We start from the raw sequence: 27,507 nt of genomic DNA, 5'->3' as shown, positions 1-27,507 counted from the left end.
ACCAGCACGCGAGCGAGTGCGCGCGCTGACACACTCTGGAAGAGCATCTCTGATCGTGCGTGTGGAGGAAGAGGATTGTATGTGTTCGGCGTTTCTGATGCCAGCAGCTGAGAGGTAAACAGCTCACACACACACACACACACACACACTCTCGGGCTTGAGGACACGTATGGACGCGGTCGTGTGACTTATGGACAGACAGGAGAAGGTGACGGCGAGCAGGAGACGAGGAGAGACGCGCACGCTCACGGACAGACAGATGAGGACGCAGCCGTCTCACTCCAGACCTGGGTGAGTGAACTTCACAGACACACACTGACACACACTAATACACACAGGGGGAGAACAGGTGAACCCTGGAGCCGCACTACCTGTGGAGCGCGTGGGCTGAAAACACTGAGGTTATGCAACATCAGCTGGAGGTTCTTCTTTGCGTGTCGCTTTCATCCTGGATGCTGAGGAAACATTGAAAGTTTTGTTTGGATAAAGTGAGCCGACTCTCATCCAGGCTGTGTGATGTTGTTCAGTCCTGTATCATGGCTTTATTTGCTTTGAGACACTATATTGAAGAAGAGTCTGTCTCAGTTTCTAGAAATAAGAACAAAAGCAAACGAAACAGAAGGTTGTCGCGCGGCACACATTTCATCACCAGATTGTATTGACGCAAAATTAATTTTCACACTAACTCATGTGGAATGGTGCCAACAAATAGGCTTATGCTGAGAATAAACTATAAAAAAAGATAAAAATCAATATAGATGAAGATGAAAAGCCGAACTGAATAAAATTAGTCTCATAGTGTGTGTTAGTATTAATATGTCTTGTAAGCATTTATCTTTTCTGCTTTGGGGATTTTTAGTCCAGTATGTGTATTCATAATTTATTAAAATATTTATACATTTAGTTTCCACATTAAAGGAATATAGAACAGTGTAATCCATGTGAGTGATTATTTGAGACACACTGATTTTTACTGTAAAGCGGCTTTGAAGCAGTTTGTATTGTAATGTGCTTTAGGCGAAATGTTCCTCCTTCATGCTCATAGTATGATTTAATGCTTTTTTTCACATGCTATCAGATTGATCGTAAATATGAGTTTCCTAGTTGGAACTTGGACATGAAAGCAAGTCATATTTACTCTTTTAGAGTTTCCGACTTTAAACATGTGTGGAGAACGATTGCTTCTGCAACTGCTATTCTTTATTAGTTTTTTCCACAACAGCTACATCGCCTTGTCTTGCCATTAAAGACCATATTTATATATATATATATATATGAATAACCATTTGAAGCATATTGTATGTTTTATACACAGCAAAAATAGCTTGAATTTTAGAGTTGCATGATATTGAAAATGCACAATATCGATTTTGTTTTTCTGCAGTATATATTGCAATATGTAAATTTCAGCAGATGACTTGAATAGCTCTATTTGGAAAGAATAATGATTCTAGAATGATTGGGGTAATTTTGTAGTGGAGTGAATCTGCATAGGAAATAATAAACACATTATAAGCACAGATATATATAGAACAAAGATACAAATGAAATAAACAGTGCTTTATATTTTTCAGTAAAGTTTAACAGTATTCAGTTACAGAAATCAAATGCAAAAATAACACTGCATAGTCTTCACTGTATAAATTCAATATAGTTAATCTTTGTTAAAGCTACAAAAGTGATTTTCTCTTTGTATTTTGTCGTTTGATTATCATTAATGACAGAAAGCAGCAGTTTTATTAAGCTGCTGTCACTTTAAGAGTGAATGCACGGATCCAATATACTGTTACACATCCGTTTTCTTTCTCAATTGTTTACGTTTGCGTAAGCCATTAGCATCTGTGTTTATGAGGATACTCGCCGAGACGGGCATTTTGACATAAATTTGCATGTATGTGTCCGTTCACGCACAAATAGACGTGGAAGAGGACTGAATTCGGTGTTCGTGTGTGTGTGTGCGCGCACAGAAACAGCCTGTGAGTTCAGAATTGAGTTCTCTTTCACTCGAATGGTTTAAAATCACTTGAATGTTTAAACTGACACAACCTAAAACATATGCAAATGATAAACTTTCGCTCTATTATGGTTAAACTCTGAGGATCACGTGTATTTCAAACCGTGGTGCCTGATCCATATGGATCAACCAAGATCCGTATGCTTGACGTCGCATATGTGCACAAAGCCATTTTGGTGCTAAAGCAAATTTGTCCAAAATTGCAGAATCGTCAGCAAGCTGATTTATCTAGATTGCTCGTGTTTATATGGTTGTCAACAAATGAATTGCTACACTTTATTCAAAATCCGTTGGATATTGATTAAATAGCTTCAATACACTTTGGCTTTAATAAGATTTCCCCAAGAAATAAGTACGAATAATTCAAATTTTCCAACAACAAACCACTTGAATGCGACAAGCTCTTAATCACAAAGTGGGAAGTTGGAAATTTCCGATTTGTTGTGAACGCAGCATATTCGCTGGTGTTGGACTATTCAGTCTCGTTTTTTTGTAATATTTGTTTTGCTGTATTTTTGTACTGTTGATTAATTTTCTAGCCGCTGTCCGACCGCTCCCTTGGAGAAAACACCCCCAAATAAAAGATATAATCTGAGACGCATTTTATTGCTCTGAGACTTGTGTTTCAAATTTGGCAGATCTCAGTTAGGTTTCAATTAGATATCATCTTTGTCTCAGATGCCAAAAATTCCTCTGGTGAAATAAAAACAGACACAAATGAGTCAATATTTGTCATTGAGTAAGAGTTTAGAATTATAAAACAAATCTCTTTTGACACATATGATATTACCTGAGTCATAATTTTATAGATGTTCTATTCTGGCATTCTGGGATTGTCTCTTCTGTGCAATACTAGGTTTAGGGACGTAGCTGTTGGTATCTGTATGGTAAAACCAGGCAAAAACAGAATATGAAATAAGCTTATGTGTATATATATATATATATATATATATATATATATGTGTGTGTGTATGTGTGTGTGTGTGTGTGTACAGCGTGTTAAGTCCAGGCCATTATAACAGAAAGTGCTTCTGACAGGCGCGTTACCGTGTTGCCCGGGGCCATGAGGGTTTTAAACAGGCTACAATCTCAAACCGCCAACGAGAACGTGAGAAAGACGGAGCATGGAGAGAGATGGAAAGAGAGAGAGAAATGAAGCTATAATATACATGGCATGCATGTTCGCTTCATTCTGTTTCCCGTGTCCATGTGAAGGTGAATCAGACGGCTTCGTTCATCAGGAATATAATCACTCTGGCCATTTGGTTTCTCTGTTAATCAAGCAAAGGAGCCGAACAGAAGCAACAAAATAATCTTGATTATGGCAGAATGGCACATTAGCTGATCCACCGGGTTGACAGTTATGATTAAAACCAGTGAATTAGAATAAATGCATTGTTTGTGCTGATCAGACTGCAGAGGATGCTTCCTTTTGATTAAGTGCTCATTTGCATATGTTAGGCGTACATTGAATTTTAAATGAGCAGCATTAGTGCTGTTATCTAAGACTAGCGTCACTGTTACTGTTGCTCATACTCGGCGGCGAACGAACAAACCACTAACCTTGAACTACACCATGAATGATTCCTCAAATAGGTGAGAAAATCACACAGATGCACATTACATTTTAAATGAAATGTGAGAAGTGAAAGGCTTTTCCTCCTTACTGTGATGTACAGAGTGAAACGCTTCTCAAACAAGAACAAATGTAGGGCGGGGCTTGATTTTATCTGTGGGGAATTGATTGGATGGTTGTGGTTTGCCATTGGTGGATCTCATGTGAGTGACAGGTTGCCCCGCCCTCATCATCATCAGAGAAGAGATGATGTCGCTGCAAGAGGGAGAAGATATTCTAATTCAAGATTACGAGACACATGAAGTTAAACAATAATATGCACGATAATTAATTTGGATTATATACCGCAATATTCCATAAAAATAAGAGTGGTCAGTTTTGATTTCATGGTGACTTTATAGTACCAGTTTTACACCTTTTACATGTTTAATGTTGTGAATTTCCTATCACGGAAAGGCAGGGTCCCTGTATCCACACCGGTTTGGCATCAGAGGTAATGAACGCTCCTCTAACGAACCCAAATCAGCGCTGCCGTCTGTTTTTACTATTTGATTGTGCAGAATGAAGTAATGAGAAACGGAACACATTTGACGAGGAAACGAAGTAACAACAGGAAATGTGTGTCATTCCATGTGTTTTTGGAAGTTTCCCCTTTTGTTAGCGGAGTGGATCCACATAATTAAGACTCTGCGCACACAATGGTGTTTTTATTTGTTTTGTTCCCTAAATGCTCCCAGAGGGAAATTTTATGGCTCAAAGGTTGCTCTTTAAAAGCTCAGGGAACTTAATGGAGTTCTTAGTTAAGTATTCATTTAAAATTCCTCAGGAGAAAAATACAAATGTGTTGTTATTCAGTAAGAGTATAGAGCTGTAAAATGAATGCGGTGCGGCTCAGATCGTTTGAGATAGCCTTGATTGCTTTTGAATGCAGTCTTTGGATTCTTTTTTCAATAATTTCAATAATTTATCAACACATTTACATGTTTACGATTCTCTGATGTTGTTAACATGACATGCAGATAAACAAATAAAATATTTCCTCTTTTTTAGTAATTGTTAGTAGGGGCCAAGCACCGAAGGTGTATTCGTTAGTGTTCTAATTATTATTCTTACTTCCACAGAACTGTTTGTGGGAAAATTATGAAATTTGGCACAGAGATAGAGGACAGGCTGAACATTAGGCATTACAATTTTGGAGTCCCTAACTCAATCCCTCTGGCTCCACCGTAATTTTCCGTCATGAAAATCTTTCCACCATTTTAAAATTTCCCAAAAACTTTTCAAACTCGCCCTACACGATTTACACCAAAAATGGCTCGTGTCATTTTTAGACCATGCTGGCTAAAAAAAGGTATCATCAGTATAATCTGTGATGCACACAACCACGTTGATTCAAATAATGCGAACCCTTTTCGCAGTTTGAAGTGTCATTCACTTTGTTGAAAAGAATAAATCATAATACGAATAAATATTTACATGTGTAGTTTTATTCATGTTCAGTTTGTATTCATTCCCAGTATTTCAACTGACCATTCCACGATAATCTTCTTATTTTGATCATATATGCCTACATGAGCCTTGCCTGTTTTCTCCACAAATGTATTCACAGACTCATTTATTCACACATTGTGTAAGTACAATGACATGTGAAAGACTTTTCTCTGCTTTATACGGTTTTCATTGCACAAACTGAATTATTAAATTATTATCTTCGACACAAAGGCAGCTTTTCCCACTTTTTGTGAACCTTGTTGAAAAGCTTCAAGTAATGAACCTCTTTATGATAGCCTCTGTGTTTTGCAAAGCTTAATTTTTCCATCATTATGTTTTGATAAATCAAACCATTCTCGAATAACGCAAATTTGATGAAGAGCACATCAAAATGGATGTATTTCCGCAATGCCTTAGCATATGCAGACCAAACTTGGAACATGACATCACAAGCATGACTTGAAGCTACTTGCAGTGTTTCGGCACAGTGCCACCTACTGGTCAGGAGCTATGCAAAAATTGCTTTTTTTGGCTTGGAACTTATGCTAATATCTTTTGATAAGTTTTGCCTATTTTAATGAAAGTGGTTTGATGGATTCCCTGAGTCATACCATGATGCCAATTATACCATGTTTGGTCGAAATTGTTGTCTGCCATTTTGAATTTCTTTGAAAACCTGCTTTTCAAATACATAAGTTTTCAAATAACACATTAACAAATGTTGTGGCATAATGCCAAGCTGATTTTGAGGCTGTAACTCTGCAGTGCTCTGGCATATTGACACCAAACTTTTTATGTGTCATTGCTATCTATTGGTCAAAAGTCATAAACAATTAAATCATATAACGAGTTTTCAGCCGTTTTGACTAAAATAATCTAAAAATGTTTTTAATTACTCATTGCTACAGTCGGTCTGATGCTCCCAGCCATGCTTGAATATCTCATCATGCTTTTTGTGCTTAGCCCCAATTATTTTACTTCTGCATTTTTTATCATTCAAATAATTTCATACTCTAACAAACCCCAGTTTGGGAAACCCTGGTCTAGGAGAAACAACTGAGATATTAAAGAGATTGCATTTGTTATAGTTTTCATTCCTGCCAAAGTCATTGTTCCAAATCACATCAGCATTTTTTATTTATTTATTTATTTTTTGTAGTAAAGGGTTCAAAAAATGCATATGATGTTACTGGAAGAAATGTTTATTTATTTATTTTTTGTAAAAACTGCATGTTAAACAGTGTGATTCGGCAGCAGCAGTGTTGAACAGAAGTGTGGCACCTCTGACATCCTCATCTCATTAGAATTCATTCCAGAATAAAAGAACAGACATGTAGAATTATGAGATATCTATTAAAAGACAAAGACTGTCTGCTAGAGACCATATCTGACTGATGAGACAAAGGGAGACCGGCTTTATGAATCATAAGTCATTTTGGAAAAAAAAAATCTGGCTAATAGACCACAGAAAGAGTATTAGCAGTTTAACTTAAAGGTGCATTTTTCCTTGTTAAAAAGTTTTATGCAAGGACGCAGGTACTTTTTAAAGTCAGCTGAATGTTACTCACATTATCTCTGGCACTTTTGCTCACAGGATAAACTAATCTAATCATAATAATAAGACACATTAAATTGAAAAAATTACAGTAAAGACATTTATAATGTTACAGTAGATTCTATTTCAAATAAATTCTGTTCTTTTGAACTTTCTATTCATCAAAGAATCCTGAAAACCATTTCAACTCTTTTCAACATTGATAATAATCATAAATGTTTCTTGAGCAAAAAATCATCATGTTAGAATGATTTCTCAAGGATCATGTGACACTGAAGACTGGAGTAATGATGCTGAAAATTCAGCTTTGATCACAGGAATAAATTACACTTTACTATATATTCACATAGAAAACTGATGTTTAAAATTGGAATAATATTTCACAATTTTTACTGTATTTTTGATTCAATAAATGCAGCCTTGCTGAGCAGAAGAGACTTTCAAAAATCTTAACAACCCCAAACTTTTGATTTTAATTCTAGTATTGTAGAACTTTTGCTCTTGCCCAACACAGCAGACATGAACGATGAACAAAGAGAAAGACAGATTTATTACCGAAGGCTAAATTGAATTAAAATCATATCAGTGCACCCTAAAGCTTATTGTGGCAATAACTTCATTAAAGAGATGGATACGCATGTCTGTTTAACAAGTAAAGTCCAACAGGTTTCTCACTCGATCTCTTCAACCCTAAGACAAATATAAACTGAGCTTCTGGGTGAAAACTGCAATCATCGTTCATCTCTTCTGGACATCACTGAGGGCGGCTGTACTTGTTTATGAGATAATTACATTAGTGATTCATTTAAGTGCTGAGGAAAATTCACACAAGAGTCCTCGTGTTGCTCTGAGGTGATTATGACGGTAGCGTGAAGGTTAAACCATGAGATCTGGTTTGGATCTGCTAGCATTAATCTCTCTCAGACAGCTGGAGACGCACAACGTCTATCTTCATGAGTTAAATCCACTCGTGTGGAAATTCAGAACTGAACTGAGAATGCCTTTTTGAATTCCAGTACGATTCCTGAATTTAAATCGAATTTGATTTGAGGTAGCAAACAGAAATCTGAATTGCAATGTAAGGAAAAGGAATTATATAGACAGATAGACGATGAATGGATGAATGGATGGACAGATGGATGATGGATGGATAGAAAAAATGATAGATGGATGGATAGATGGTCAGATGGATGGATGGATGATAAACGAATAGATGGATGGGTAGACAGATAGATGGATGGATGGATAGATGGATAGAAAGAATGATAGTTGGATGGATGATAAACGAATAGATGGATGGATGGATGGATGGATGGATGGATGGATAGACAGATGGATGGATGGATAGAAAGAATGATAGATGGATGGATAGATGGTCAGATGGATGGATGGATGATAAACGAATAGATGGATGGATAGACAGATAGATGGATGGATGGATGGATGGATGGATGGATAGAAAGAATGATGGATGGATGATAAACAAATAGATGGATGGATGGATGGATGGATAGACAGATGGATGGATAGAAAGAATGATAGATGGATGGATAGATGGACAGATGGATGGATGATAGATAGATAGAAAGATAGAATGATGGATGGATGATGGATAGAAAGATGGATAGATGGATGATAGACAATAGATGGATGGATGGATGGACAGATGGATGGATGGATGATAAACGAATAGATGGATGGATAGACAGATGGATGGATGGATAGAAAGAATGATAGATGGATGGATAGATGGACAGATGGATGGATGGATAGATAGATAGATAGATAGATAGATAGATAGATAGATAGATAGATAGATAGATAGATAGATAGAAAGATAGAATGATGGATGGATGATGGATAGAAAGAATGATAGATGGATGGATGATAAACAAATAGATGGATGGATGGATGGATATACAGATGGATGGATGGATGGATGGATAGAAAGAATGATAGATGGATGGATAGATGGACAGATGGATGGATGGATAGATAGATAGAAAGATAGAATGATGGATGGATGATGGATAGAAAGATGGACAGATGGATAATAGACAATAGATGGATGGATGGATGGACAGATGGATGGATGGATGATAAACGAATAGATGGATGGATGGATTGATAGAAAGAATGATAGATGGATGGATAGATGGATGGATGGATGGATAGATAGAAAGATAGAATGATGGATGTATGATGGATAGAAAGATGGACAGATGGATGATAGGCAATGAATGGATGGATGGATGGATAGAAAGATGGATGGATGGATATGTAGATGGACAGATGGACGGATGGATGGATGGATGGATGGATAGACGGATGTTTTAATGGATGGATGGATGGATATGTAGATGGACAGATGGACTGATGGATGGATGGTTAGAAAGATAGAATGATGGATGGAGGGATGGATGGGTGGATGGATGGATGGATGGATGGATAGACGGATGTTTTAATGGATGGATGGATGGATGGATAGAAAGATGGATGGATGGATATGTAGATGGACAGATGGACGGATGGATGGATGGATGGTTAGAAAGATAGAATGATGGATGGAGGAATGGATGGATGGATGGATAGATGGATGTTTTAATGGATGGATGGATGGATATGTAGATGGACAGATGGACGGATGGATGGATGGATGGATATGTAGATGGACAGATGGACGGATGGATGGATGGATGGTTAGAAAGATAGAATGATGGATGAGGGATGGATGGATGGATGGATGGATAGACGGATGTTTTAATGGATGGATGGATGGATGGATGGGTGGTTAGAAAGATAGAATGATGGATGGAGGGATGGATGGATGGATAGATGGATGTTTTAATGGATGGATGGATGGATATGTAGATGGACAGATGGACGGATGGATGGATGGATGGTTAGAAAGATAGAATGACGGATGGAGGGATGGATGGATGGATGGATGGATGGATAGACGGATGTTTTAATGGATGGATGGATATGTAGATGGACAGATGGACGGATGGATGGATGGTTAGAAAGATAGAATGATGGATGGAGGGATGGATGGATGGATGGATGGATGGATGGATAGACGGATGTTTTAATGGATGGATGGATATGTAGATGGACAGATGGACGGATGGATGGATGGTTAGAAAGATAGAATGACGGATGGAGGGATGGATGGATGGATGGATGGATGGATAGACGGATGTTTTAATGGATGGATGGATATGTAGATGGACAGATGGACGGATGGATGGATGGTTAGAAAGATAGAATGATGGATGGATAGACGGATGTTTTAATGGATGGATGGATGGATATGTAGATGGACAGATGGACGGATGGATGGATGGATGGATGGATGGTTAGAAAGATAGAATGATGGATGGAGGGATGGATGGATGGATGGATAGACGGATGTTTTAATGGATGGATGGATGGATGGATGGCCATTTTACTGTCTGAGCACCAACATCAAGATGCAGTTAAAGCTCCTCCTGAAGCTCTTGAGTCTGAACTTCATCCTAAACCTTCTTAAAGTTTCTCCATCTGGAACCCGAAGCTGTTGATGGAGCGCATCTGATTCAGATCAAACATTCATCTGAATTCACAAATCCACCGTTAAATCATTAAATTATTACATCTTTTTAAAGATGCATTTGATACAACACGTACTTCTTGAAGTTTCTTCACATATTCTTGGAGATTGTGTGTGTTTTAGACACAGTGTCATATAAAATAGAACTTTTTTTAGATTCCTGAAACAGATGTTAGAGTTGTAAATGACCCTCTCTCTCGATGCCCGGCTGTAAATCCGGACGCAATCTCAAACTGTCACATGGCTCTTATCAATATTGCATTTTAATTAATGATTTACAGATCAAACGAGCAGCTGCTGTGCGGCCCTCGATCGATGCAGAGGAAATTACAGACCCGTGTTCATGTTATGGGTTGAATCCAGGGTTTATGTCTGCAAGATTTATTAAATTGATTAAAGTTTGATTACCCACCTGAAATAGCTCGACTGGCATTAGAAGGGCCGGAATTTTGGTCTCGTATCAAAATTACTTTCCGTCCTTTCAGGAAACTGTACAGAACCTGAGAACAGACTTCATTCAGTAACCCTGCAGACTTTCTTTAACCATGTGAATTAAACGTGATGCGGTAATTAACGATTTTGCAGTATTGCAGTACACGAGTATTCAGTTCCAAACATTGCCTGTTCCTCACTATCAGCTTCCTATCGGCTCCTGATTAAGGCTCAGGTGGACAATAAATTACATTAATTAGACAATTAATTCTTGAGAAACGTCCGTCCAGCCGCTCCACAGCTTCATCAATAACTGTCCTGTGCTCAGTTTGAGAGAGACAGTAAATGTCCTCTGAAACTTTTTTGGTTTTGTGAATGTTAAAGGGTTAGTTCAGCCAAAAATGAAAACAATGTCATTTATTACTCACCCTCATGCCGTTCCACACCAGAAACATTATGAATCTTTTGTGTCGAATCAGCGGTTCGGAGCGCCAATGTCACGTGATTTCTGCAGTTTGACACGTGATCCGAATCAGGATTTGACACTCTGATTCATAACGCTCCAAAGCTTCCTGAAGCAGTGTTTTGAAATCGGCCATCACTTAATAAGTCGTTATTTCGTTTTTTGGCGCACCAAAAATATTCTCGTCACTTTATAATATTAATATTGAACCACTGTACTCACATGAACTGATTTAAATATGTTTTTAGTACATTAATGGATCTTGAGAGAGGAAATGTCATTGCTGGCTATGCAGGCCTCACTGAGCCATCGGATTTCATCAAAAATATCTTAATTTGTGTTCTGAAGATGAACGAAGGTCTTACGGGTGTGGAACAGCATGAGGGTGAGTAATTAATGACATTATTTACATTTTTGGGTGAACTATCCCTTTAAAGGAACATTCTATTCTGCAAACATTCTGGGAATGTTACTTTTGAATGTTCTCTGAACGTTCTAAAACAAGCAGTAACATTTAAAAAATGTAAAACGGACGTCCAACTAAAACATTCTATGAACGATGTATAAATAATGTTTTTGTGCTAACGTTTTGAGAACATTATTAAAGACCAGTCAAAAAGAAATGAAGGTTTTTGAGGAAAACATTCCAGGATTTTTCTCCATATAGTGGACTTCACTGGGGTTCAACGGGTTGAAGGTCCAAATGTCAGTTTCAAAGAGCTCTACATGATCCCAGACGAGGAATAAGAGTCTTATCTAGAGAAAACATTGGACATTTACTAAAAAAAAATAGAAATTAATACTTTTTAAGCATAAATGCTCGTCTTGCACTGCTCTGAGATGTGCCACGCATTACATAATCATGTTGGAAAGATCACGCGTGATGTAGGCAGAAGTACGGCGGTAGAGCAAAAAACTCTCATTTTCACCTCCAACTCGTCAGAAATTGATGTTTTACCTTTTTTTGTAAAGGCTGTTTGACTTAGTCTTTGCACTTTTGCTTTGTAAACACTGGATCGGTACTTCCGCCTACGTCATGCATCACGCATGACCTTTCCAACGTGATTACGTAATGCGTGGCACAAAAATGACCGATGGTTTCTCCAGATAAGACTCTTATTCCTCGTCTGGGATCATGTAGAGCTCTTTGAAACTGACATTTGGACCTTCAACCCGTTGAACCCCAGTGAAGTCCACTATATGGAGAAAAATCCTGGAATGTTTTCCTTAAGTTTCTTTTCCACTGAAGAAAGAAAGACATCTTGGATGACATGGAGGAGAGTAAATTATCAGGAAATTTTCATTCTGAAGTGAACTAATCCTTTAACAAATATGTTGAGCACAGAGATTATACATTTTAAATATTAGTTTCAAAAGTTTGCATTTATGTTGACACTTTTATCCAAAGTGACTTGCATTGCATTTCAAAGTAGGTATAATTGTGTCATCCGTTAATCCATCACAGTTTACAAATGTTTTTAACAGCATTTTTTCAACATTGAAAATAATCATAAATGTCTCTTGAGCAGCAAATCATCATATCAGAATGATTTCTGAAGGATCATGTGACACTGAAGACTGGAGTAATGATGCTGAAAATTCAGCTTTGATCACAGGAATAAATTACACTTTACTATATATTCACATAGAAAACAGCTGTTTTAAATTGTAAAAATATTTCAGTATTTTTACAGTATTTTTGATCAAATAAATGCAGCCTTGCTGAGCATTTTCTTGATATATTACATTTCATGCACATTAGTGAAAGCAGATGGGTGATATTTTAACAGTCATTGTTTGACTCATTAATCTCTGTGTCACTCAAAGTGGGTGTGAAACATTTTGTCACGAATGTTTCAGAGTCTCTGCTGCTTGAGACGCAGACGAGGGTCAGACTCTCGAGAAGCTGTAGATGATGAAGTGTGTGTGTGTTTTGCACATGCTGTTGTGAGTCGTATAATCGTGAGCGATTCTGAGCCGCTTTGACAGAGATTCATCAAAGACGCCAGCGAGGTGCCATATAGTGAATTACTATGGCAACAGGAGTGTTGGGTATAATGAAACCCGACTGGCACAGAGACGCTGGCGCCGTTCCATCATACAGACAAATGCTGTACAGACGCTGTTACCTGCGAAACTGTTTCCAAGAGAAACACTGCTGTGAAAGTTCAGGATGATGTGAGCAGACATACTAAACATGATGACTTACTTTATTTATAAAATATGATACTTAAAGGGATAATTCACCCCAAACCTCTATGATTTATTTCTGCAGAAAATGTGTAATGTCAGCCTCCCACAAACACATTCAGGCTCCGTCCCGTCTTCACCTGCGCCTCGTCCTCTTCACCTGTGCAGCGTCTCTCATCTTCATCCAGACGCTTACAGTAAAACAAAGAGCAGATGTGACGGATCTCTGCTTTAAAATAGCTCAAATGGCACCACGAACAGACTCCATGATCATAATTTTGAGTGAAAAACCTCTGAATTATTTATTGCGAACCATCGGCATGCATGAAGGGGACAAAGACGCCGAATCAGAGCTGGGTTTGAGTCCCATCATAAATTCATGACTCACAGAGGAGGATCTGGAACAGCCTGGCGTTTCTCTGGGAAAGAGAAGAGCGACACATTAAAGACGGAGAGAATCTAGTCTAAAACATTCACACGAATTCAAGGCAATGTATTCTTAAAAATCAAATTTGACAATTCTGTTTTCTTATGGAATATTGCGGTGTTTATTATCAATGATAAATCATTTAAATTCTCGTAATCTTGAATCAGAATATCTTCTCCATCTCTTCTCTGATGATGATGAGGGCGGGGCAACCTGTCACTCACATGAGAGCCACCAATAGCAAACCACAACCATCCAATCAATTCCCCACAGGTAAAATCTACATTTGTTCTTGTTTGAGAAGCGTTTCACTCGGATATACTGTACAATAGAGAAGAAAAGAATGGCACTTCTCTTTCATGCTGATTTTTTTAGTGATAATTCACACAAAAATGAAAACTCACCCTAATGTCGTGTTAGGTTTTCTTTCTCAAAGTGTGAGACAAATGGTGCCGTTTATCAGGATGTTCACGGCATGCTGCTTTTTTCCATATAATGACTGACTATTTCAGTTTTTTTTACATCAAAATGTCATGTTTAATTCATTGTTAATTACTTCGTTGGTATTTTTTGTGAATTTTACAAACAATTTCGGAGTAAAAATAGTGTCAAAAATAAGATTTTTTATGTCTTTGAAAGTCACCAATGCTGCATTTATTTGATCAAAAATACAGTAAAAACTGGAATTTTGCCACTTCATTTTTGCCTTCTTTCATACGTTATGTTATGTTAATTTTAACAGCATTTAAGTAAATCATATGGGCTTATTTTTTAAAATAATGTTATTTAAAAAAATAGTGTCCCATCATTAATTCAAATAAAACAGTGTCAAAATAAGTAAAATATTTTGATTTGTTTTTAAAAATGTTAAATTTGCCATTTTTGCCACCAAAAGTTTTGCCTTCTTTCCTACAAAATGAAAGTTTTTGTAGGTTTTATTATATTATATTATATTATATTATATTATATTATATTATATTATATTATATTATATTATATTATATTATATTATATTATATTATATTATATTATATTATATTATATTATATTATATTATATTATATTAATTTTCATATAATTTAAGCAAATCATATTTTATGTTAATTTATTTTATTTTATTATTTCAAAAAAGGACAAATATAATGTCATGTCATATCTTATATCATATCATGTAATATAATTAATTATATAAATATACATCTTCATAACATTAAAGTAAATCATTTAGGCATATATTTTATATTTCTATTATTATATTATATTTTAACAGCATTCAAATAAATCACATGGGCCTATTTTTTTTTTTAAATAATGTTAGTGTCCCATCATTAATTCAAATAAAACAGTGTCAAAATAAGTAAATATTTTTGATTTGTTTTTAAAAATGTTTTTGAAAGTCACCAAGGCTGCATTTATTTGATCAAAAATATAGTAAAAACAGGAATATTGTGAAATATTAAGATTTTTTTTTTAATTACTCTTTTCTATGTGAAAATGTAATTTATTCCTTAGTGTATTAGAATGATGCTGAAAATTCAGCTTTGATCACAGGAATAAATTCTATTTTAACATATATTGACATAGAAAACAGTTATTTTAAATTGTAATAATATTTCACAAGTTTTACAGTATTTTTGATCAAATAAATGCAGCCTTGATAAGCAGAAGATACTTTCAAAAACATACATTTTTTCCAAACTTTCTGCCGTTCCCCAGATATTGGGGAGTTGCAGTTGCATTAAATTCACACTGAAATATTGTAGATGGTCAAATGTGAGTTTATTCTGAAGCGAGGCCGGTGTGGATCTGAGCGTGAGTCCTTTGACTAGTTTGATGCACAGTCGAGCACATGATGCAGCTCAATTGTGTTTTAGAAACGAACGATTCATCCATGCGGAAGTGCGCTCTCTCTCTCTCTCTCTCTCTGTCCTGCACACACAGTTTGTCCTGTAATTCTGTCATTTCTCTCTGGAGAACCTGTAGTTCACTCTCTGACAGATGTGTTTTTTACTGTGGTGATGCAAGGCTTTTCTTGTCGTGTGTAAATGCATCTCTGCTCGTATGTGTTTGGCCTCTGAAGCACATGCCTGACGTTAAGCCTTTCGCCATTGATTAATCATCTGATCATGGTTATTCAATCTGATCACAGTTATTTGACATAACCCCAATTGTGCAGTTTAAGTTTCAACCACATATTGACATTTTTGCCACAAAATTTTTGCCTTCTTTCATACAAAATGAAAGTTTGTGGGTTTTATTATATTATATTATATTATATTATATTATATTATATTATATTATATTATATTATATTATATTATATTATATTATATTATATTTATTATATTATATTATATTATATTATATTATATTATATTATATTATATTATATATTATATTATATTATATTATTAATGTTATTTTATTAATATTATTTTATTTAGTTTATATTTTTATTATAATATAATTTTGTAAATAATATTTTTTCACAACATTAAATTAAATCATATTGGGCCTATTTTTAAAATATTATTATATTATATTATATTATATTATATTATATTATATTATATTATATTATATTATATTATATTATATTATATTATATTATATTATATTATATTATATTATACATGTTCATAGCATTAACGTAAATCATTTGGGCCTATATTTTATATTTGTATTATTATATTATATTACTTTGTTTATATTATACTATTATATTTTTATTATATTATAATTTTGTAAATAATATTTTTCCATGACATTAAATCCTATTGGGCCTATTTTTATATTATATTATATTATATTATATTATATTATATTATATTATATTATATTATATTATATTATATTATATTATATTATATTATATTATATTATATTATATTATATTATATTATATAGAAATATTAATTTTCATATCATTTAAGTAAATCATATATATATATATATATTTTTTTTTTAAAAAGGCCAAATATAATGTCATATCATATCCTATATCATAATATAAGTAATTATACAAATATACATGTTGATAGCATTAAAGTAAATCATATTGGGCCTATTTTTTAAATATTAGTATAGTATAGTATAGTATAGTATAGTATAGTATAGTATAGTATAGTATAGTATAAAAGTAAGTCACATGGGCCTATTTTATTACAATTTTTATTATTATATTACATACGATTCCAAGTTTTAAAACACTGTAAGTGACATGAACAAAACAGAATTAAATCATTAACTGCAGTTATTTGTATGACAATGAATCGTCAGCATAAAGTTCATGTTTGTGACGGGCCTGACGTCTCTATTAGTCTAAAGAGACACCGGCGTTATTTACTCCAACTCTGTCTCTATTAAAAGTGTCGGCACGTTTAATTATTTATGAGTGTTTATTCAAAGAAATGGCTTTGGGAGTCCCTGCGTCTCTGTTAGATCTGGTCTGATGAAGAAGCGCCTGCATTCTTATATCGCACACGCCGTGAATAATAGAACAAAGCGAGCGTTCGCATGACAGCAGCTGTTTCGCTCAGTCTGTCGCTCCTCCAGAGGCAGAACAAGGTTTATCTCGGTCTGTGAGGAGACGCTCAGCGCCGCTGTGAAGGATTGCTTAGATTGGAAAGGATCGCAAACTTATTCTGACTCTAATGGAATCGTGATTTGCAGCAAGTGCATTTGAATCCTGAACAGGTGTGTGTTTGCTGAGAGCTGGAAGAAGAACTTTAGGTCCCATTTTCCTGAAGCATCATAAACCTGAGGTCAAATACAGTAATGAATGCATAAAAACAGATGAATGAACAAATGATGTAAATGCTGTAATCAAGTGCGTCAAGAGGTCATTGTCTGGAAGTAATGGGGTACGATGCTTTTGAATGATGAAGTCTCTTCTGCTCAGCAAGGCTGCATTTATTTAATCAAAAATACAGAAAAAATTTGAAATATTATTACAATGTAAATCAGCTGTTTTCTGTGTGAATATATAGTAAAATATAATTTATATCCTGTGATCAAAGCTGAATTTTCAGCATCATTACTCCAGTCTTCAGTGTCACATGATCCTTCAGAAATCATTCTGATATGATGATCTGCTGCTCAAGAAACATTTATGATTATTATCAATGTTGAAAACATTTTCTATGTTTGTGGAAACCATCATACACTGATACTCAAATGTTTGGGGTAAGTAAGATTAAAAAATAATAATTATAATTGTTTTATTCAGCAAGGACACATTAAATTGAACAAAAGTGTCAGTAAAGATGTTTGCAAAAGATTCTATTTCAAATAAATGCTGTTCTGTAGAACTTTCTGTTCATCAAAAAATCCTGAAAAATAAACTCAATCAACTGTTTTCAACATTGATAATAATCATAAATGTTTCTTGAGCATCAAATCATCATATTAGAATGATTTCTGAAGGATCATGTGACACTGAAGACTGGAGTAATGATGCTGAAAATTCAGCTTTGATCACAGGAATAAATTACATTTTACAATTTATTCATATAGACAACTGCTATTTTACATTTTAAAAATATTTCACAATTTTTACTGTAATTTTGTAGTGCCTAATGACCAGCATCTCTGTTTTGTCGTCTCATGCAAAATTCAGAAGCTAAAAAACAATGTCTTTATTTAACACTGCCGTATTCTCGTACACGATATCTTCTCTGTGTGTTTCTCAGCGCCGTTATCCAGATGATGTTGTCACTTTGCTTGCGTCGGGAGTAAACATGTCATCTGTGACGGGCGTCCGGCTGTAAGTGTCCTTTCATTGGATTGTGTGCTGCAGGAGGAATTGATTCTGAAGTGTGGAGCGTTTCATGACGGCTGGCGACAGCTGTGCTCTCTTCGTCTGTGTGGTTTTGTCGTCCTGACGCTGTCGAACACTCTGTGTGTTTGTAAACTCCGGCCTCATGTGGAGCGAGACAGATTCAGGCATGAATATCTCTCTCTCTTCATCATAGTGTGTAACTCCCTGCCGTTTCTGCCCCTCACAATCAATCAGTCTCAAGCATTTGCTCTTGCAGCACTGAACTACTGAGAACAGCAGTTAGATTTACATTTAATGCATTCGGCTGCTGCTTTTATCCAAGAAACGGTTCATTTGTGTTTCTGGGGGTCAAACTCTTTTTATAAAAGTGTTTTGTTGAACATTTAAAACCTGAGCCAAACCAACCAGCTCCATTTGATTTGAAGCAATAAAAAGGTACGAATCAATCATATTCATCTTGATTTTCAGTAAAAATATATTTTTAAAAATTAGATAAGAAGCAAAGTTGCATAAAATAGAACTTGTTTTCCTTGAACTACCTTGAATTTATTTTTCTTCCCTTTCTTGTTTTATTTGTAATGAAGTGCAATTATGGAATTTAAATTTTCAAATATGTTTAAAATTTTTAGTTTTTTTTTTTTTTTCCTGCAAAACAACAAAAAAGTACTTTTTATATTTTTATGATTTAATTTTTAAGTAGTAATCTTTTTTATATTGTATTCTTTTGTTAATTCATTTTTAGTATAGTGTTTTGTTTCTTTTTAAAATAATTTAACTTTTATAATTTTAAAATACTGTTTTTTCAAATTTTATTTCTTTGAATTAATTAATAGTAAATGTTTTTTGTTGTTATTTTGAAGTCATTTATTTTAATTTGACATTTTTATGATTTAATTTTTAGTAAAATTTTTTATTTTGATTTCTTTTTATTTTAAAATCATTTGTTAATTGTATTTTTTTTAATTTTTATTAAATTTTTATTATAGTGTTTTTTTTATTATTTTAAAACAATTTATTTTAATCTTATTTTTATGCTTTAATTAATTTTACTAAGTTTTTTTAGTTACGTTTTTTAAAATAATTAATTTTAAATTTACTTTTTAATATTATTATATAATATTAATTGTTAAATTTATTTTTAATTTTACATTTTTTGAATGAATCAATAGTATGTTTTTTCTTATTTTAAAGTCATTTATTTTAATTTTACATTTTTATAATTTAATTTAATGTATTTGTTTCAAATTTTATTTCTTTTGAATTGATTAATAGTAAATGTTTTTTTGTTGTTATTTTAAAGTCATTTATTTTAATTTTACATTTTTGTTTAAGTAATTTTTAAGTGACCGAGTCCTTTAAACTAGGATGAGGTGTTGTTTTCTCTCTCTTCATCAGTTCCCTGCTGATGCTGAGCTTGTATTGTTTTAATAAGAGACGAGAGGCTTTAATTCTCTCATTCTCCCTTCCGGACTCGCAGCGGGTCACGTAATCATTCCTGTCCTTCCATCTTTCTCATCTCTCACTTGATCTGCTCATTTTCTCCTCCGTCTTTCAATCACTCCATCTCTCTTCCAGCATATCCCTCCGTCTGTTTTGTTCTGAGCAGTAAATTAACTTCTCCAGATGCGTTGTTGTTTCCTCAGAGCTGCCCGACGACAGTCGCAGTCAAACGGAACATATTATTGCATTATTGTGTGTTCATGGCCTCAAGCTTTACACATTTCTGTGGTTTTATGGGCTTCATTCACACAGCAGCAAAAAGTTGTCATTCCTATATTTTAGGATGCCAAATACATTACATTTTGCCTACAAACCAGAGTGACGAACTGTCTAGAAAATGTTTTTCCTTCATACTGTTACAGTTTCTCTTGTTTCCCCTGTTTTGTGTTGAAGGATTCTTATGTTGAAGTGTAAAAAAGCAGTTGTCAGTTTCAAACACTCACTGTAGCGCTGCACGATTAATCGTTAAAAGATTGCGATTTTGATTCAACCCCCACATGATCTTATTCCTAAATGACAGCGATTCAGCTCTGTCATTAAACCTTTGACAAGTACGATCACAGCGAACATTCAGATCTGCGTTCTGAGCCAGAGAGAGCCGTTATGTATAGATATGAAACAGCTTCACAAACAGTCTTTTCAACCACACAGTATCATTTCTTCTATCTTACAAAAATTCTAATTATCACTTAAGTACTGGGATAAGTGTTTATAGTTGGGATATAAACACTGATGTCTGCAGTAGCGATCAAAATAGAGTAAAGCACCTTTTGAAAGTAATTTGACGCTTCAAATAAAGATTACATCATTGCACCAGTAGGTGGCGACAAGTGACTGTTAAAAAATGTGTCTGTCATTGAATCTTTCATTCAAGAGATTTGTTCAAAAAAGCTGATTCATCCAGTAATGAAACAAATGAAGTCTTTATGAGTGAGTCATTGAATCATTCATTCAAGAGATTTGCTCAAAAATGCCGATTCAACCTATAGTGAAACAAGTTAAGTATTGAGTGAGTCATTGAATCATTCATTCAAGAGATTTGTTCAAAAACACTGATTCATCCAGTAATGAAACAAGTGAAGTGTTTATTAGTGAGTCATTGAATCATTCATTCAAGAGATTCATTCAAAAACACTGATTCATCCAGTAATGAAACAAGTGAAGTATTTATGAGTGAGTCATTGAATCATTCATTCAAGAGATTTGCTCAAAAATGCAGATTCAACCTATAGTGAAACAAGTGAAGTATTAATGAGTGAGTCATTGAATCATTCATTCAAGAGATTCATTCAAAAACACTGATTCATCCAGTAATGAAACAAGTGAAGTATTTATGAGTGAGTCATTGAATCATTCATTCAAGAGATTCATTCAAAAACACTGATTCATCCAGTAATGAAACAAGTGAAGTATTTTTGAGTGAGTCATTGAATCATTCATTCAAGAGATTCGTTCAAAAACACTGATTCTATAATGAAAGTCAAATCTTTTGAATCATTAATTCAAACCATTTTCCATTCTAATTAATTAAACATTTTTAACTAGATTGCAGCAAATAATAATTTGTCTGAACCTCTAGTAAATTGTGTGATTTTTATTTAGTTGTCTGTTTAGAATTGTGATCTCTGTTTGAAACAAACAAACAAACAAACAAATCATGATTCTCAGTTTATCCAGAATCGCGCAGCTCTAACTCACTGTATAAATGCATCTATAGATGTGTAGATTTTTGTTATGCAAAAGTATTTTTCTTTATCAGTAAGTTTTAATCAATTTAGCTAATTTTACCCTAAACGACGCACACAAAACGTGTCCTCCTGTCTTTGTTTAGTTACTAATGTTTGTAGCGTAACAGCCTTCTTTAACCCTCTTTGTTGCACTTTTATGCATAAACATTATTTATGTCCATGCCGTGTTTATATGTCAAATAATTAGTCTTTAATTTATTCTAAAATCATTTATTTTGATTAGAAGTCATGTTTGAGAGTGGTAATGAACCGTTTTGGTGATAAATGACCCCTGTCAACACGCCCACATAATGAAGTCTTTGTGCATTCGATGCTTTCTGCTGCCCACCCCTCTCATTTCATTAGTAATTTAAACAAACACTCGTTTACAGCATTTAATTACGTTTCAGCACAAACTGGACGGCTAAACGCTGTAAGGCTTGCGGCGTTTCTGCAGCTGTAGTGCGCTGGACGTCATCCAGGTATGGGATCAGAGTTTATCTCCAGCCAGCGCTGAAGATGGAATCAGACAGTCGTATCTCCATCCTCCATCTGCTGCTCTCGTCGGCCCTGTGGACGCTCATGTCTTCAGGCTTTGATAAAGTATCCGAGCGGTTAGAGAAGCTCGTCGCTAGCATGTAGATGAGAGCTGTTTTGACTGTGGCATCTGTTGCTGGAGATGTTTAGATGAAGGATTTCAGATGCATATCATACATTGGTATTTAAAGATCTTTGCATAGTGAATGTGAAGTCTATACACGAAATGCACTGAAAGTTTTCATTTTCAGTTTAATTTATTAACCAACTATTCATCTCTGTTTACATCACTGCTAGATTATGCCTTATAATGCATTGTATGATCTCATGAATAATTCCAACCACAATTTTAATGCATTATTATACTTATGTATTTATTGAACACACCTTTAGAAAGTATAATGCATTAAAGCACATGACAAACAACCAATTTCAGATGTAACAAGGAATCTGCAAATATTATAATGCATTATAACGTACATTATAATGCATTATACTTAAAGGGTTTAAGTGTTACTCTCAGTTTTATTTAACAATGAAAACACAGTTTCTGTGATGAGGGTGAGAAACACAATCTCCTCTTTGCTAGATTCATGCAATGTCATGAACTGTTTTCGGGAATCATTTGCATTCTGAAAACAAAACTTGATTTTCTCTTTTGCATAATTCCAAATGCATTTGTGTTTCAAGTTAAATGTCTTGCAGTTTGTGGAAGGAGGAATTTTCAGAGCGTCCTGTTGTGAAAGAAAGAAATAAACAAATATAAATGTGATGTTTTAAAAAGTTGCACAAAAAAGCAATGCTTCTCTTTTCAAAGTAGCGTTCTCCATCGCTGGTGGTAAACCAGTAAGCCTTTTATAGATGCCAGACAGTTCTCTAAACGATTGACTTTTGACCTCAGCCGTCACATGACCGTCTGCATGAATAAGACAGTTGGAACATTTCAGATCAAGGGTTCACGCTGATATTACCATCTCATTCCCAGATGCCAATCTACAAATGGAGAACGCTGTGACACCACAGACACTTTCATGCATCTTCTAGAAATAGATCCTGTCCGGCCCAACCTGCCAATCAATGCCAGCGGAGAGCTGTAACGTCCATCTTGAGGCCTGTTGTTCTGACTGGGCAGCAGAAACCGCCATCTGTCACGGACAGATTTCTACAGAAAAACATTCTCATGCCTTTTTTTTCGGTCCTTTGATTTCATGCTTAACGTCTTATTCACTGTTAACCTGTGTCCTGCATTGCGATTGGATTCCAGCGACAAGCAATTTGTCTGTCCACACCAGATATGATGCGACATTTCACCCCACAGGTGGGACGTTTGCCATTACATATTTAAAACGGTAATATTCTACACTAAACCTAAACTAATCTTGACAAGCTTAGAATCTCTAGTTTACATATTTGGTGACTGATTTTCAAAATAAATTACATCAAATTTATCAATTTGCAACAAGCATATTTTCATACTCATAAGGCATGTTCAGACCTTTATTTTGAAATAGCGATGAAAAATCATTAAAGATTGGTTGAAACATGTTTGTTTTCATGCCAAGAGTTCAAAAGATAACATCCATTCATTTTTTGAGAAAAAAAAGGTCTGAAAATGTTTTTAATAGGAAAAAAAAATACATTTATGATTGCGGCGGCGATCTATAACCCACATACATGTTATTTTTATGTTTATTAGAGGCTGAATTCATATCAAATTCCGACAAACTTCCCATACTACTTCTATATAGGATGTCTACTTCATAAATTGTATGAAAATAATGTAAATATATGGTTCAGATCACTCAAACCATATATGGAAATGGAGGCGCCCTTATATGGTCAGTAATGGTTGTCATCTAGTGAAAAAGTGTGGTACTGCGCCCAAACAAAATCTTACTGAAAGCTCATTTTTTCAGATATCAACCTGAAATTTAAAACACAACTTGTTCAGTTTTTTGGCTTTGATTTCCTTGCAGCTTTAGAGTAAAACTTGTTTTGTAAAATATATATTTTATATAAAATATAAAATATTATATTTTTACATTTTCATAAACTTAAACTTCTATAACTTTTTTTCTGTTTCGCTTACATAAGTTATTTCACACCTCATCTACATCACATCACATTCATCTTTAAAACAAAACCAGCCTTATGTCTATACTCCAAAGTATTCTTGAATTATAACCATTTAAGTTTGGATAGTGCATTTTCATGTCTAAAAAGGAAAAAAAAAGGGGGTGACAGTTAAAGGGTTAATCTCACAGCCAATCAGAAGAGCACGTGGGCGGAGTTTATCTGCAAGCGCATTGCACTCGAAACCAAATCCATCCTAAATGATCGATTGGCTTAAAATGATTTTTTTCTAGTTCTGTTTGCTGCATGCCAGATGGCTTGTCTAGACCGGTCTGGTCCGGTTCAAACCCATTGTGAGACCAGTGATCATGTGAAGCTGGTATTAGCAGGATTTTCCAGTCAGTGTTGTCTTCACGGTGAGGACACGTCTCTCTTTCAGATTTCAATCCACCCTTTGCTCATGGGAGGTTCATGTTTAGTCCTGTTGACTGCAGATGACTGTGGGGTTTGGGGAAGAAGGCGTTGATGGACTTCTTGAAATATCCTCCGTCCTTGAGGCAAAACCAGAACCGCTTTGACTAAGTGCTGGATGATAATGTCATGTCATAGTACCAGTGTGTGTGTGTGTGTGTGTGTGTGTGTGTGTGTGTGTGTGTATATAATAACAATATTGTTGTTTTTGCAGTGAAACCACAGGTTAATGACTGTTTTTAGTAATCCAGTGAATTTTATACTTAATATAACCTGGACTGAAACCAAAATATGAGGGGCCTCATGTATAAAACTTTGCATATATATTTTATCCTAAAAGTGTGCATAAGCAGATTTTGTGTACGTGCAAAATATTTAGATTTATAAATGTACATACTGCACAAAATTCCCTTTAGAAATCATGTATTCATGCATACACAAATCCCCATACCATCTCCTCCATATGGAGCTCACAATGGCATAACCTCATCTGCATATAATTTACATATGAATATTGCCATCACATGTGATTCCACCATGTTTAATGGTACAAGATGATAGAAAAAAATAAGATGTGGACTGTAAATGCTGTTCAGTAATCTTTTCTTGTTTTAGAATTAAATATCTGTAAAACAAAATATATTTTGCAAAATGTTATATAATAAAATACTTATTGTCTAAAAGGAATTATTCTCATTCATTCCCACTGGTAAACCAAAATTGTGCCTATATATATATATATATTACAGTACAGTCCAAAAGTTTGGAACCACTAAGATTTTTAATGTTTTTAAAAGAAGTTTCGTCTGCTCACCAAGGCTACATTTATTTAATTAAAAATACAGTAAAAACAGCAATATTGTGAAATATTATTACAATTTAAAATAACTGTGTACTATTTAAATATATTTGACAAAGTAATTTATTCCTGTGATCAAAGCTGAATTTTCAGCATCATTACTCCAGTCTTCAGTGTCACATGATCCTTCTGTCACAGACACGCCAGGCTCCACCTCACCACAGTACCCACGCACTCAATCTCCAGCTTATTAATCACGGCCACCTGCACCTCATTCACTCTGCAATCACCAGCACTACAAAGCCACCACTCTCACACACACTCACTGTCCGGTCTCGTTTGCACTACTCTATGTATATGCTTACCTTAAGGACTCCCCATCGACATACTTACCTGCTCCAGCGATCTCCTTCATCTCCTTCGTCTCCTGGTCCCTTCGTGTGCTTACCCTTCTGTGTGTGTGAGTGTCTCCAACGTCTCCCTCCATCTCAGCTCAACTCCTGGATCCCCAAACCACACAAGGACAGTATTACTTTATATTCATCTCTCAAGAACCTGATAACAGCCATTATCACTCTGTGTTCCACATATTGTTCAATAAAGCTCACCTGGATTGCTTTTATCTCTGCCTCCGTGTCTATATCATAACAGAAGACCGGACCCTAACAACTTAACGGCATGAGTACCGACGATCCATTCCAGGAACTCGTGGACGTGCTGCGTCGAGCACTCACACCACAGCCCTCAACATCGTCATCCCTCAACACGGCTGTCTCCGCACCCACCAGCACCACTCCTTCACCTGCATTCACCGCCAGTCCCATGGCCAAACCGGCGCCCTACTCTGGATCGGCGGAGGAATGCAGCGGATTCCTTCTCCAATGCGAACTGGTCCTGGAGATGCAGCCGCACCTCTACACCACAGACACGGCTAAAATAGCGTTCATTATTTCACAACTGCAAGGGAAGGCTCTGCAATGGGCAGATTCGTTATGGACCCAGAAAGGCCCAGTCGTCCAATCCTATTCGGCGTTCGTCTCCCACTTCCGGGAAGTATTCGGGAAGCCTTTGACTGATTCCACGACTGGTGAGAAACTTTACAATCTAAAGCAAAGAAACCTCTCTGTTAACGAATATGCCTTGCAGTTTCGAACGCTAGCCGCCACCAGCGGATGGAACGAGCAAGCCCTCATCACCACGTTCCGTCAGGGGCTGGAACCCTCCGTGCGGCTGCATCTCGCTGCATACGAGGACTCCATGGGATTAGAACGCTTCATCCAACTCGCCATCCGCGTGGGGTCCCGTATGCAGTCGTGTATTCAAGAACACCAGGGCCAGTCATCCATCACCAACCTCCTCCGTCGATCTGAACCCGTCAGCTCCCCAGAACCAGCCACAGAACCCATGCAAATCGATCATTCTCGTCTCACTCCTAATGAAAGACAAAGAAGGCTGGCCCTGAATCTCTGTCTCTATTGCGGGACTATGGGGCACAATCTCTCCACATGCCCAATACGTCCTCCTCGACCCGTGGTGAGTGCAATATTTCCCTCCATTCAGAAAATGAAACCACTCACTACAACTGTAACCCTTACTGCTGCTAACATCTCTGTTCCAGTGGTGGCGCTCCTTGATTCAGGGTCAGCCGGAAACTTCATCTCAGGCACCCTCTGTAGACAACTCAACCTCAAGATCTCTCCTTCACCGACGAGCTATCAAATCCACTCCATCACGGGCAAACCCCTAAGCCGCAGACACATCCGTCACTGCGTGGGTCCACTTCAACTCAGCATAGGAATCTTGCACACTGAACACATCCATTTGCTGGTTCTGGAGGAATCCACCGCTGACGTGGTTCTAGGGCGCCCATGGCTGGAACA

At 35.7% G+C, this 27,507-nt stretch overlaps 1 protein-coding gene across 1 annotated transcript in view; it reads left to right on the top strand.

Moving 5' to 3' along the window:
- Positions 1-209: 209 nt before the first annotated feature.
- Positions 210-27,507, top strand: part of LOC137003320 (leucine-rich repeat and immunoglobulin-like domain-containing nogo receptor-interacting protein 3) — a 51,917-nt gene continuing 24,619 nt past the window's right edge. Inside the window, exon 1 of the mRNA XM_067363433.1 lies at positions 210-291. The gene's annotated coding sequence lies outside the window, so the exon portion shown is untranslated. The remainder of the gene's footprint in view (positions 292-27,507) is intronic.

Source organism: Chanodichthys erythropterus, chromosome 16 (genome assembly GCF_024489055.1).
Source record: "Chanodichthys erythropterus isolate Z2021 chromosome 16, ASM2448905v1, whole genome shotgun sequence".
NCBI lineage: Eukaryota > Metazoa > Chordata > Actinopteri > Cypriniformes > Xenocyprididae > Chanodichthys > Chanodichthys erythropterus.
Note: the sequence above shows the minus strand (reverse complement) of the source record. Positions and strands in the feature narration are given on the sequence as shown.